Source organism: Triturus cristatus, chromosome 9, assembly GCF_964204655.1.
Source record: "Triturus cristatus chromosome 9, aTriCri1.1, whole genome shotgun sequence".
Taxonomy (NCBI): Eukaryota; Metazoa; Chordata; class Amphibia; order Caudata; family Salamandridae; genus Triturus; species Triturus cristatus.
In genome coordinates, this window is record NC_140592.1 from 1,200,563,480 (window position 1) to 1,200,575,755 (window position 12,276).

Below are 12,276 nucleotides of genomic sequence, written 5' to 3' on the forward strand. Positions count from 1 at the left end.
TCCTCAGTCCGTAAATAACAATCATGTGGCAGCACATCATCTGATTCCATATTAATCGGCAACAATGTCGCCGGATTCAGTACATTACAACGTTTAATCTGTATATGACTTGCCAAAAGGGTCAGCTCGTACCCAGACAACCTTGCACTCGTCAGATGTTGAGTCTTTGTCCGATTCAAGAGCGTATCAACTGCATGCGGAACCATTACTATGAGCATATTATCCATGACCAGGCCTGCGGACTGTCGAATAGACGCCGCCGCTGCCGCTGTCGCCCTCAAGCAACTCGGCAACGCTCTAGCTACCGGGTCTAAGGTCGAGGAAAAATATGCACACGGACGCTGTTTATCACCAAATTGTTGCGTTAAAACACTCAACGCACAACCGTCCCTCTCATGGACGTATAATGTGAAAGGCTTACTGTAATCAGGAGTACCTAACACAGGAGCCGAACACAATGAATCACGTAACTCAGAAAAACTTTTCTGACATTCCTCCGTCCAAGGCAAAGGAGTCGAAACGTCCTTGCACGTGAGAGCTACCAATGGCTTCGCTAACAGTGAAAAGTTCGGGATCCACTGTCTGCAGTATGACGTGATACCTAGAAAGGCACGCACATCTCTCTGAGTTGTTGGCACAGACATTCGAGCAATTGCTGCAATTCTTTCAGGGGTCAACCTTCTTCCCGCCTTTGACAATAAGTGACCTAGATAGGTTACTTCTTGACAACAATATTGCAGTTTGGAAGGTGACACTTTATGATGTAAGTCACAAAGATGCTGTAACAGTGACACTGTAGCAGTCCTACAAAGCTGTTCGGTGTCAGCAGCGATCAACAGAACGTCAACGTACTGAATCAAGGCTGCACCAGCCGGTAACACAAACGCATCAAGTTGGCTCTTAAGAGCTTGGCTGTATATTGATGGACTCTCACAGTAGCCCTGTGGTGCGCGTTTGAATCTGAAGCTGCGACCACCTAATGAGAAACCAAACAAATCTCTGCTTTCCTCAGCAATCGGAATGCTAAAGAACGCATTCTTCAGATCGATGACCGAGAACCATGACGCAGTGGCTGGAATCAGAGTCAGTAAAGCTGTAATGTCTGGCACCACAGGAAACTGCGGAACAACGACCTTATTCACCTCCCGTAAGTCGATAACTAGACGGTACACAGGAGGCTTGGAGGGATCCGTTCGTTTCAGAATAGGCAACACGGGACTATTGCACACATTACCCCGTGTCTCCTCAATAACATCTTTTCCGATCAAGTCGTAAATGATCGCTAATAGTGCCCTTTCACCATCAAGGGAAATACGATACTGGGGTATGCGTGGCAACCGCGCACCAACTTTCAGTTGGACAACATAAGGTGGTATATCCAACAGGCCCACGTCATTGGGACCTGTCGCCCACAAGGAGTCCGGAAGAGATCTCAATTCTGGTGGGAGCTTGTCGATCGATAAATACATAGGGGAAATCACGCTCTTACCCAACGTAAGCTCCACACCCGTAGGAGAACAGTACAAAGTCGCATGTAACCTTTTCAACAAATCCAGACCCAAAAGATTCTCACCACAACCAGTAGTCAAAATCAAAGGAGCTTCTAGCTCATGAGACCCAATTGTAAGGGGCAAAGGGCTAGAAACTGGATTGCTAACGGGGGCGCCAGAGAATCCAACGGAAACATTCGTTAAGCCAGACAAAGGCGCGCCAGGGAGTTTCGAATGCATGATGGAACTTTTTGCTGCACCAGTGTCCAACAGAAAAGGCTCAACAACGCCCAAAGTGGCTACTGCAACATAAGGCCCTCTTTGATCAACCGGAACTGATACTTCTCCCTTCCTTTGTCTATGGCTGTCCTAGTAGATACCATCCGTATCAACATCACACTCAACATAACAGTCATCCACATGATACTGTGCAGACCGATCGGACGATGGTTCGCGCCTATCGAAACAATTTTGCGAGTCCGAAGACGTTGCAAAGCGTTCGGCCTGATTCTGGGTAACTCCACGACCTCTACCACGGGAAGCCTGTTGAGGGCCACTACGTCCTCCTCGAGCCGACACACCATTGTTCCTATCACGGAGAACCGGACAATCAAACTTCAGATGGCCCTCCCCACGACAATATGCGCATTGATTATATCCCAGCACAAAACGAGGTGCGGGAGAAGCATTTCGCGTCTGCGATCTGGAGAACTGTGATTGTGATCTATTTTGCTGTTGTGTATCACTGAAATGCGAACGCGGAGGATAGGCTTGCTGCAATAAGACCTTAGTTTTAAGATCCTTAGTTTTCTTATCTGCACGCTCACTTTCCTCTTTTTCTCTGTTTTCGTAATATTGGGCCGTAGCCAATATTTGGGCAGTGGTAGAAACAGCCCATGAACTCTCAGAATTCTTCAACTTGTTGCTAAGGTCGGGCAGCAAGTTCGATACAAACTTATCAACAAACAGCCGCTGACCACCCTCAGATCCCATGTCCTGACCACTATGATCAACAAACGCTTCCTCGAATCTCGTAAAGAAATCAGAAACGCTTTCATCCCTCTTTTGCTTGCATGCTGATAATTTGTCCCAATTGACGCGCATCGCTGGCATAAGCGTTTTCATGAGGGTAATTATCCTCTGAGGCAAAGCCACAATAAGCTGTTCAGGTTTAGCCCCACCGACCTGCTGGGCATCTGCCGCCGTAAGGGCAGTCCAGTCACCGCCTAACTCGGCTGCGTGATTCTCGTGACGAATTTTTGCCCAAATCGGCTGAGGCACCACATTGCCAAACAACATATCAATATCGGCTAGGTTCATAACAGTAGCATCCACCAATTGGGACAGCTCCTTATAATAACCTGCAGGATTCTTACGGGGATCGGGCAAAGATTGCTTCACTTGCAAAACTTCCGATCGTTTCCAAGGGAGGTGTATCCACACTCTCTGGAAACGACCTGGAACAGGAGGGTTAGCAGCAGGATCACCTGGCATCCATACCGGAGGAACTTCTCGCATAGGATATTGACCAGGTTGTGCCATCCATTCTGCGGTCTCATCCTTAAACAACGCACGAGGTTGCACTGTACATCGAAAGGATAACAAGCGTTCTAAAGCCTCTCGAACTTTGTCGCCTACGATTACACCCGAGGCAAACCGATGCTGCAGCTCAGAAACCTCTGACGGTACATTATCTGTCACATCATCGTCCCACTCCTCCTTCAACGAGTTACACAGTGCTTCAAACACAAATCGTTGCGTAGGCACATTAAACTGGGAGAACGTTTCAAACACTACACGTGAGGTGTATTTAACAGGGTTACGAATCCATCTACGTGCCGTTTTCACCAACGATTCACGTTCCCTACCATCAGGAAGCTGACTGCGCCTTTGAGCAACATCTGAAAGAGTCGAGCCAAGTATCGGCCCAAAAAGCGGAGAATAAAGAGAAGCAACAGCAGTCAAAAGACGACTACGAACAGAAGGAGAAGAGGAAGAAGATGCGGGCGCAGCAACAATAGGGGTGGAAACAGTAGAAGTAGACGCAGCAGCAGGAGCAGCGGGAACAACAGGCTGTGGAGGGACTTGGAAAGCCGCAGCAGGGAGAGAAGCCGGAACAAGAGGATGTATGATCTGGGGCCCAAGGGGATTTGGGAGTACGAGAGGAACGGCGGGCTGACCAGCAGCCGCAAAAACAGCGGGTTGAGGAAGAGGTGGACGCACGGGACCCATAACATCGGGAGCATAGGGAGGTGGCGATTTCATCAGATAAGACAAGAGCGGATCCTCCATCGCTTCTTCTCCTGTCTTATCGATATTAGAAGGTAGCGCCGGATAACACTTATCCACTGCCATATGGTGTAGCCGAGCACTAACTTCCTGCTCTTTCTCATCTTTGTCTAATTGATATTGTTCTGCATTTCGCATCACTGTAATAACACCTTCTCTTTTATTTTTCTTATTCTGTTTGATTTCTTTCTGCTTGGCCTCTTTCCGCCACAACCGGAAGGAATCAAACATGGCCGGCCTAGCTTTCTTTTTAAACAATTTAGCTTCCAAATTATCTAAAACGGCAGTCTCGAAACTACCATGAGATGGCCAACTGAGGACGCCATCCTTTTTAGTGTAGCGGACCCAATATTCATTATATACGATAGGACCCACGCCATGACGACTATAGAGCTCATAAATCGGAGTTCCAACCGGAGGTATCGGACATGAATCCTCCAGCCGGGAATCCATGCTGCAACATTTGAGAAACCCAAACAAAGTACTACGGCCAGGCATCGTGCACACTAACCGAGTTTACAAACTTCAAGGGTTATCGAATTACGATGTCCTCACAAAAATGCAAGACCCTCGGTTTTTGGCAATTGCAATCGTCAAATAAAACCCAACTACTAAGAACCACGAATGCTATGGAACCATGCAAACAACAAAGCAACACTGGGAGCGACCCACAAATACTTAACTGAGAGAACAATGGCGTCACCAGGAAGGTCCGTCGATCGTCTCGCCGTACCAAGGACTACGCCAGGCGCCAAAACAGGTCGACAGCCAGGGCATCGGTCCGTCGCAGCCGTCAGGAGGCGGGGATCTTCGCGGGAAAAGACGTCGGGCCACTTATCTCGACAACTGGATCGATGAAGCGGGGTGCACCTTCCCTCGGAGATTTCACACGAAGTTCCTCACGATCGTCGGGCTTTGGACCGGTACCGTTGATGTCGCCCCACGTTGGGCGCCAACTGAAGGACTGGGTTATTCTTAAGACCCAGCGGTGCCAGGGAACAACACCTGAAACCTTCGTGGGTTACCTGTTCTGGCGTACTAAACACAGAGACACGGAACACTTCCGGCGACGTCAGAGATCAGCGTTTATTTACTGCAGGGATGCAGAGATCACAAGAAGTACACAACGTGTAGGTTCTCGGAGACTGCTTCAAATTGCAAATGTGGATCGCTCCTTTTATACAGGTTTTTGCCATAGCGCAGTATGGCGAACAAAGGTTACAACTCAGTTCCCACAATAAACTTCAAAAAGGGTCGCGTTCATGTCTCAAGAGGCCGGAACATAATTACGACAGTCTTGCCGGTTCCCAACTGTAAAAACATATTTCCTCCGCAATAAACACATTCCATCCTAACCATAAACACATTAAGAGGAAGGACGAAAAACAGATGCAAGGAAAGGACAAGGATGCACAACAGGTTAGAAAAGAGTGTTGGGGCAATAAAGGAAACTTGATAGAGGGGTCAAAGACCCCATGTCTAATGCATGCATGGCTGAAACAATAGACCGGCGCGGCAAGATGAGCCTCGAGCGGGGCCATCTGCCTTAGTCGTGTCGTTTCCCTCATCGTAAAAGTCACACTCAAAGGAACACGTGTCCTTCGTGTAAGCTTGAGAGTCCCAGGGTCACGAAGCGGACAAAGTCCGTTCGCTGGCTACTTGAGGGCAAGAAACAAAATGGATGCTGTATCTAAAATGGAACCCGAGGGTCCGGATGAACGAACCCAAAAATGAGACGAACCATACGTGGCTGTATAGCGAAACTGCGTATACCCATTATACTCGTCATTTGCGGTTCGTAGATACCAAACTCATCCATATTCGTTACCACTCAAAAACTGCGGTCCCGTGTCATACAGAACCTCAGGTGACGGCCACCTTGGAACATTAGAGACACTTTGTTAATCACTCGAGCTACTCTATTGGGTATTCTCTGCACCATCAGCAAGATCAAATCTTCTACCTTCTACCACTGTAATGTTTCCTCCCTTCGAAGCTGCACTAATGCGACACTCCCTTAGTCCTCATGTGCCCTCCACTTAAGATACACACTGGTAGAAAGCAGATCCACTCTCTCCTATCCTCCCTGTGAGTCTTCACAACAGAGGTCCCTCTGTCATCATACTAAATCATGGCCTCCCGCGCACAGAGCAGACCGGACTCCAGGCTTGGGCGGCTAGGTCTGAATAGCTGCATAATTAATTATCCAACCTATCTAAAAACACCGTTAAATCCCTCAAACATAGATTGTTCAAAGCTAATCCAGAAACACTTATCTCAGATCCATAAATTTGATTAAAAAAAGGAGCTATTACAAGCGATCTGATCTTCTATACTAAAAGAAGAGCCCAGTAGAGGAAGGCTTTCTACTCACTACTCAGGATCTCCTCTACAAAGACATTTCCTCATGGCCTAAGGCTCTTGGCAGCCCCATCACCCACATTCAGAGCAACTGTAACATATCCATTTACAACAATGGGACTCTCCTCATAAAAGCCTCTGATCGTAATCTAGGAATCTTTGATGAAAGTTTCTGCGTCATTAAAAATTCCCTTAGCGACCATCTCAAATATTCAAGAGACTCTAGCCCCTCACCCATTCCTCAGGACCTCCAAGAAGTCTCCTTACATAGCCCCAATCACCTGGTGACTTCCCAAGCTTCCTTCAACAACACACATATGTCCATAGCTCCATCACATCTAGGATGCACTGACTCATCCAACATGTCCCGACAATCCAGACATCACCACCTCCATTCTCTGATGGCTGGGTTCACTGATAGCCATAGCATTGATTACCTCGCTAACACTTCCTCCATACCCTTACCGCCTTACACTAACCTAGATAATACTATAACTCTGCCGCAGACTCACCCATTCTCCACCATGAAGTCGGATCTCCCAAGCCACATTAACAGTAATATGCATCATTCCTTTAGCGAATCCTCAGCTCTTGAACCTAACTCCCCTGCTGATCAAGCTCCTTCACCACTCCAAAGAATCCTCCCCCCGCTGTTCCCATCTGGCCAACACCGCCTGAAATCTTCCTCCGGGAACTGCCCCTCTCCTTATCGTCCCCATTCATGTGCCACACCTACTTCCAGCTTTGTGAACGGCCCCTCTCCTTCACGCTCCAAGATCAATGATTCTCATCCCTGTCCTGCCTCTATACTTAAGGAAATCAACTGGGAGCTTCAAAAACTCAAAATAGACATACAAAAACTCATAAACATCACCTCACATTTGGCCCTTGACTTATCGTCCAACAAGGCTTTGAGTAGATCCTGCAAGTGACCAACCAGTACCCTAAAATACCAACTCTTCCTTCTGTGTTGAGGAGTGACCCTAAGCAGAAATCACCCACCCAGAACTGGAGTACTACTCCCTACCCTAACGCCCCCTCCAGAACCATTAGATCCAAGAACCACCTATCTGACCCAGACATTCTCTCCCTCCTCTTAGCTTACAACTCCACTCAAGCGGACAACCCTGACACACCTGGACCCATGCAAACTACGTCACTAAACCCTCCTAGAGCTACTAGTCACAAGCAAGTCATATTAAACCTATACAAACTATTCAACGAAACCCGTATAGAGCTCCCAGACATGACTCTAACGCCTTAAACACTGCTAACCTTATGCAAGTTCACATTACACAACCTCTCCCACAGACTACAAAACACACCTGAAATGCATGTTGCTCAACTGTAGGTCAGCTGTGGAACATGCCACGGACATTGCTGACCTCATCCTAGATCAGGAATTCGACCTCCTAATCCTCACCAAAACTTGGCTTAACAACTCCTCAGGTCCTCTCCTTGACATCCTAGTCCCTCCTAGCCACAACATTATCAGACTTGATAGAGTTAAGAGAACGGGTGGAGGCATCGCCTGTATAAACCATAAAAGCCTCTCAGCAAAGCACTCTCCCTCTGCAATTCTCTCATCCTGTGAATATCTGTACATAGACATCATCAGCAAACACAGACCCTTAGGCAACCTACACATCTTTTGCCATCCTCCAGGAGACAACCTCCCTCTGGTCGAACAAACGTTGGAAACCATCTCATTCGACTTGGGTATCCATTGTCCCCAGATCTTGCTGGGTGACTTCCATCTACACTGCAATGTCCCGAATGAGCAGACTGTGAATAGCCTTAAAAACCTCCTAGCTGACCTCAACCTGACTCAATATTGTGATAGACCAATGCACAATTTAGGCTTGACCCTTAATCTAATCATTTCCAATCCCAATTCCATTCAGCTGGAATTGATTTACCCTTGTGACTGGTCGGATCATCACTATATCACCTTCCTCATCTTAGAACGATAGAACACCAAAAGATTCCAACCCATGAAACAGAAACACTGGAAAAGATCGCTGCAAAATGCAAACGTGAATGAGCTCATATCCCATTGCAATCTGTCCCTGTCTCCTCCTGCATACATGTCCAATGTCCATGAACTTACTGAGCACAACAACAACTCCATGTTGAAAGCTCTGGATGGAATTGCCCCCCTACAACTAAAAAGAAAATCCAACAAAGACTCCAAACCATGGTTCAATGACTGCTTAAACTCAGACGGACGCAACCTGAGACTAGCAGAACGCTCTTGGAGATCCTCTCCATCTATTGAACTCCTTAAGCTTTTGAGATTGAGAAGGAGTATGTACAACAAACACATAAGAACTGCGAAAGTGACCTTCTTCAGAAGCCAACTGGACAAAGCCAAAATTCTCCCCAAATTGCTGTTTGATCTGATTAAACTTCAATCCAGTAACACTACCCACCAATCGCCACTTATCTCCAGTCCACTACCAAACTACAAGGACTTTGCCGCCTTCTTCCTTGAAAGGTCTAAGAAGATCGAGTCGGATCTAAGGTCTGCCCTGATTGATCTATCACTCGAACCAGACTACCCCTTACCCTCGCATCCCCATATTGTTCCATGTCTCTACTCTAAAAACAATGCCTTTTGGAGCCAATTCTCACCCTTCAACGACACATCCATTTTCAACATTCTTTCTACCCTGAAATCTTCAAATCACTTCAATGATCCCCTTCTCTCAAATTATTTTAAAGAAATGATAAGGTCATTAGTCCCACTCTGGACCAAGATTATTAATGCCTCCCTATTTCAAGGTGAGATCCCTGACTGCTTGAAGTCCGGTCTGGTTTTGCCTATTCTCAAAAAACCTACAGCAAGCCCAGAAGATTTAAATAACTTCTGACCAATCACAAACATCATACTGTGTTCATGAACAACTGTGTAACCACATTGAGGAATTCCAACTTCTTGATCAATTCCAATCGGGCTTCAGACAGGGCCACAGCACCGAAACAGCCATCACCTGTATAGTCGACGATGCTCTTACAATGGTTGACCAGGAAGAATCCGGCCTATTAATCCTACTTGACCTCTCATCCGCTTTTGACACTCTCAAACATGACAATCTCCTGAGCCTTCTGGATCGTGGGATGGGGCTCTCAGGCTCAGTACTAAAATGGTTTGCCTCATTTCTCCATAACAGAACTCAGAGTGTTGAAACCAAACAAACCCTGTAAAATTCCAGTCCTTGCACTCTGGGGGTTCCCCAAGGATCCTCTCTATCACCCACACTTTTCAACCTATTCATTGAACCTCTCACTGAAATACTCAAAGCATCTAACATCCAATATCATATGTATGCAGATGACACCCACTTGTACATGAAAATCTCTTCTCCTGACGATATCAAGACACTCAACGGAACCCGGCACAAAACCCAAAATTGGTTAACCTACAACAATCTCAAAACGGAATTCCTCCTTATCTCACCGCCCAAGCAAGCCTCAATCGTGGAGCAATATATGAAAAATCTCTCCGCTCTCAACTGCACACCACACATCATAGACTCTACGAGATCCTTGGGAAAAGTGCTGGATAAGAACTAGAACATGCAGGATCACATCAGCGCATCTTCCAACCAAGCATCCTAAGGAAATTAAAACCCTTCCTTGCCCCGATGACTTCAAATCTGCTGTTCAAGCATTAGTCATCTCACTGCTGGAATATGGCAGTGCAACTCTCTGTGGTCTATTGAGGTACAGACTGGCCCCTCCCAGGGAGTCAATGAATACTGCTGCCAGGCTCATCACAGGCTCCAAGAAAATCAACCACATTTCCCCAGATTTGAAATCACTAAATTGGCTACCTTTCGAGGCAAGGATTCAACTAAAACTTGCCTGCATGACCCACAGAGCACTTCATCTCAAGACTCCTCTGTACCTTGCAAATAAGATAGAACTATCGGACGGTGCCCATTCCTCAAGGAGCTCCAGTACCTTCAAAAAGGAAGTGAAAGCTTTACTAATGAGTACTTTTCTGAGTTAGAAGTCTACCCTCGAACTTTCGTCATACCACTCTGGATCTGGACGATCCTCCAAGCCCAACAGCATGCTCCTCATCTAGTGTCACAACAACTCGTCTTGCTTTATTCTACTTACATGTTCTTCTGCCTTCCTTGTAATACACCGCTGTTTACTTATGATACTTTGCAATTGTATGGTTCGGATACCTTCATTTATTATGTCATTACATACCTGTTGTTTGTGTATATTGCTGCTTTTCTGCTTCATTTGTCTCCCGTATGTGTTTCACAACTCTTCTGTAAAGAGCTCTGATATCCTCTAGGGTCATGTTCGCGCTATCCAAACATTTTTAATAAAAAAATAAAAACATGAATCCCCATTTCAATATTACTTCCCAAAGCAAGCAGCACCTGAGCCACTTTTTCACCCATATCAGTTGAAAAAATATCTTTTATGATAAAAAGATTCATATAAACTAGTTAGTTTTTGCACATACTTTCTGTAATCATCACTAAAGACTATTTCCACCACTTGTTGATTCATGGCACTTCTCTTAGCCAGAGAGTTTTCTTGGACTTACTAAATGTAATCCAATACTCCTACTCGGAAGAAAGCTAATATCCCTGATCTCTTTGCCAACTACACATCTGTCTCCAATCTTCCTTGGCTTAGGAAAGCAATCATGAAATTTGTGTCCAACCAACAGATAAATAAAGAACAACCTCTAGTGAACTAACAGTCTTTCTTCTCCTCTGGCTACAGCACTGAAACAGTCACACTGAAAACGCTAGAAGATGTATACCGCATTCTGAATAATGGAGACTTCTGTCACCATTATCAGTCTCGGAAGATGAAAGAACACATCTCAAGGAAGGCATTGATGCCTTGCGTTGCTCTTCAAGAGAATTGTTAGCCTGTAAAATATAGAATTATAAATGGGTAACATTGAATAACTAGGGCGTTTTTCACTGAGAGATTCTGTGTAACATCAAATGTCCATTATCTCAGTCAGAACATTAAAGTGAGAAAACATCCCCTTTATTTCCATTTTACCCGGCTATACTTTAATGCTATGTACAGTCCACAAAATCATATGCCTGGTTTTCAATAGATACTCAGGGACAGATGAGTAGTGTAGAGTATTTCATAATATGGTCTTTCTGCCCAGTCAGAGAAAAACAGGGCTGCCTGCCTTTCACCCCACCACTCTCTGTGCCTTCCTTGCCCTTCGGGAGCCTGCTCTCCAGCACTCATCTGACAACAAGCTCGCAGTGCCATAGCATCCGAGAATTATTTACATATGACATAGCAAAAAGGGAGTAGGAAGCTCTGTGTCCCATTGTTGCTGTGTCAAAGCAGTGAATTGCTGGAATAGAATTATTTTATTTACGCTAATGGCTCTCTATGAGCGCCATCCACAACAATGAGAAGTAATGGCAACTGAATGGCTTCTTAGTTACTGCAATAATGCATCCATTTGCAGCCAGTATCAGGGATCATGAGACAAAGAATCAGTTTTAACTCAAAACCTCATTTACCCACAACACACTGATCCTTTCATCCACTCATGAAATGCCAACGCTCAATGGCTAATAACTTACTAATGCTGAATCTACAGAAAAGGAATCCTTCCTTAATACGCCTAAACACAAATTTGACTCAACTGTTTCTGAATGAGCTGATGGATGGCTTCTCCCCTTACTCTCCTCTGTGGGAAAGCTCATTGGCTTTACAGTCATCTTTACCCTCTCCCTCAATCCACATTTCAACAGATTTTCTAAATCAGATCTGACCCCATCCCTTACCAATCTATTGGACTAGCAATTTCTTGCTTAGGGCCTAATGTGAACGTACTCCATCACAAACATGATGGATTTCCCATCTGTCTTATTACAAGTGGATTAGGATAGTATGCAGTTGTAATAAAATGGACAGGATATCTGTCACTTATATGACAGAGTATCCATCCACCAAACTCTAAAACAGGCACCTCGGGCCATATGTAGGAAGCCCAATACCGGTCGGTAACGGCGGATTTTCAGTAAATATCCCGTTACCGACCAGTATTCAGGCTTTTGGTATGTAGGGGCGACATTTCAGGATTCGGTAATTTACCGAATCGGTAAAATTACCGAATCGGTAA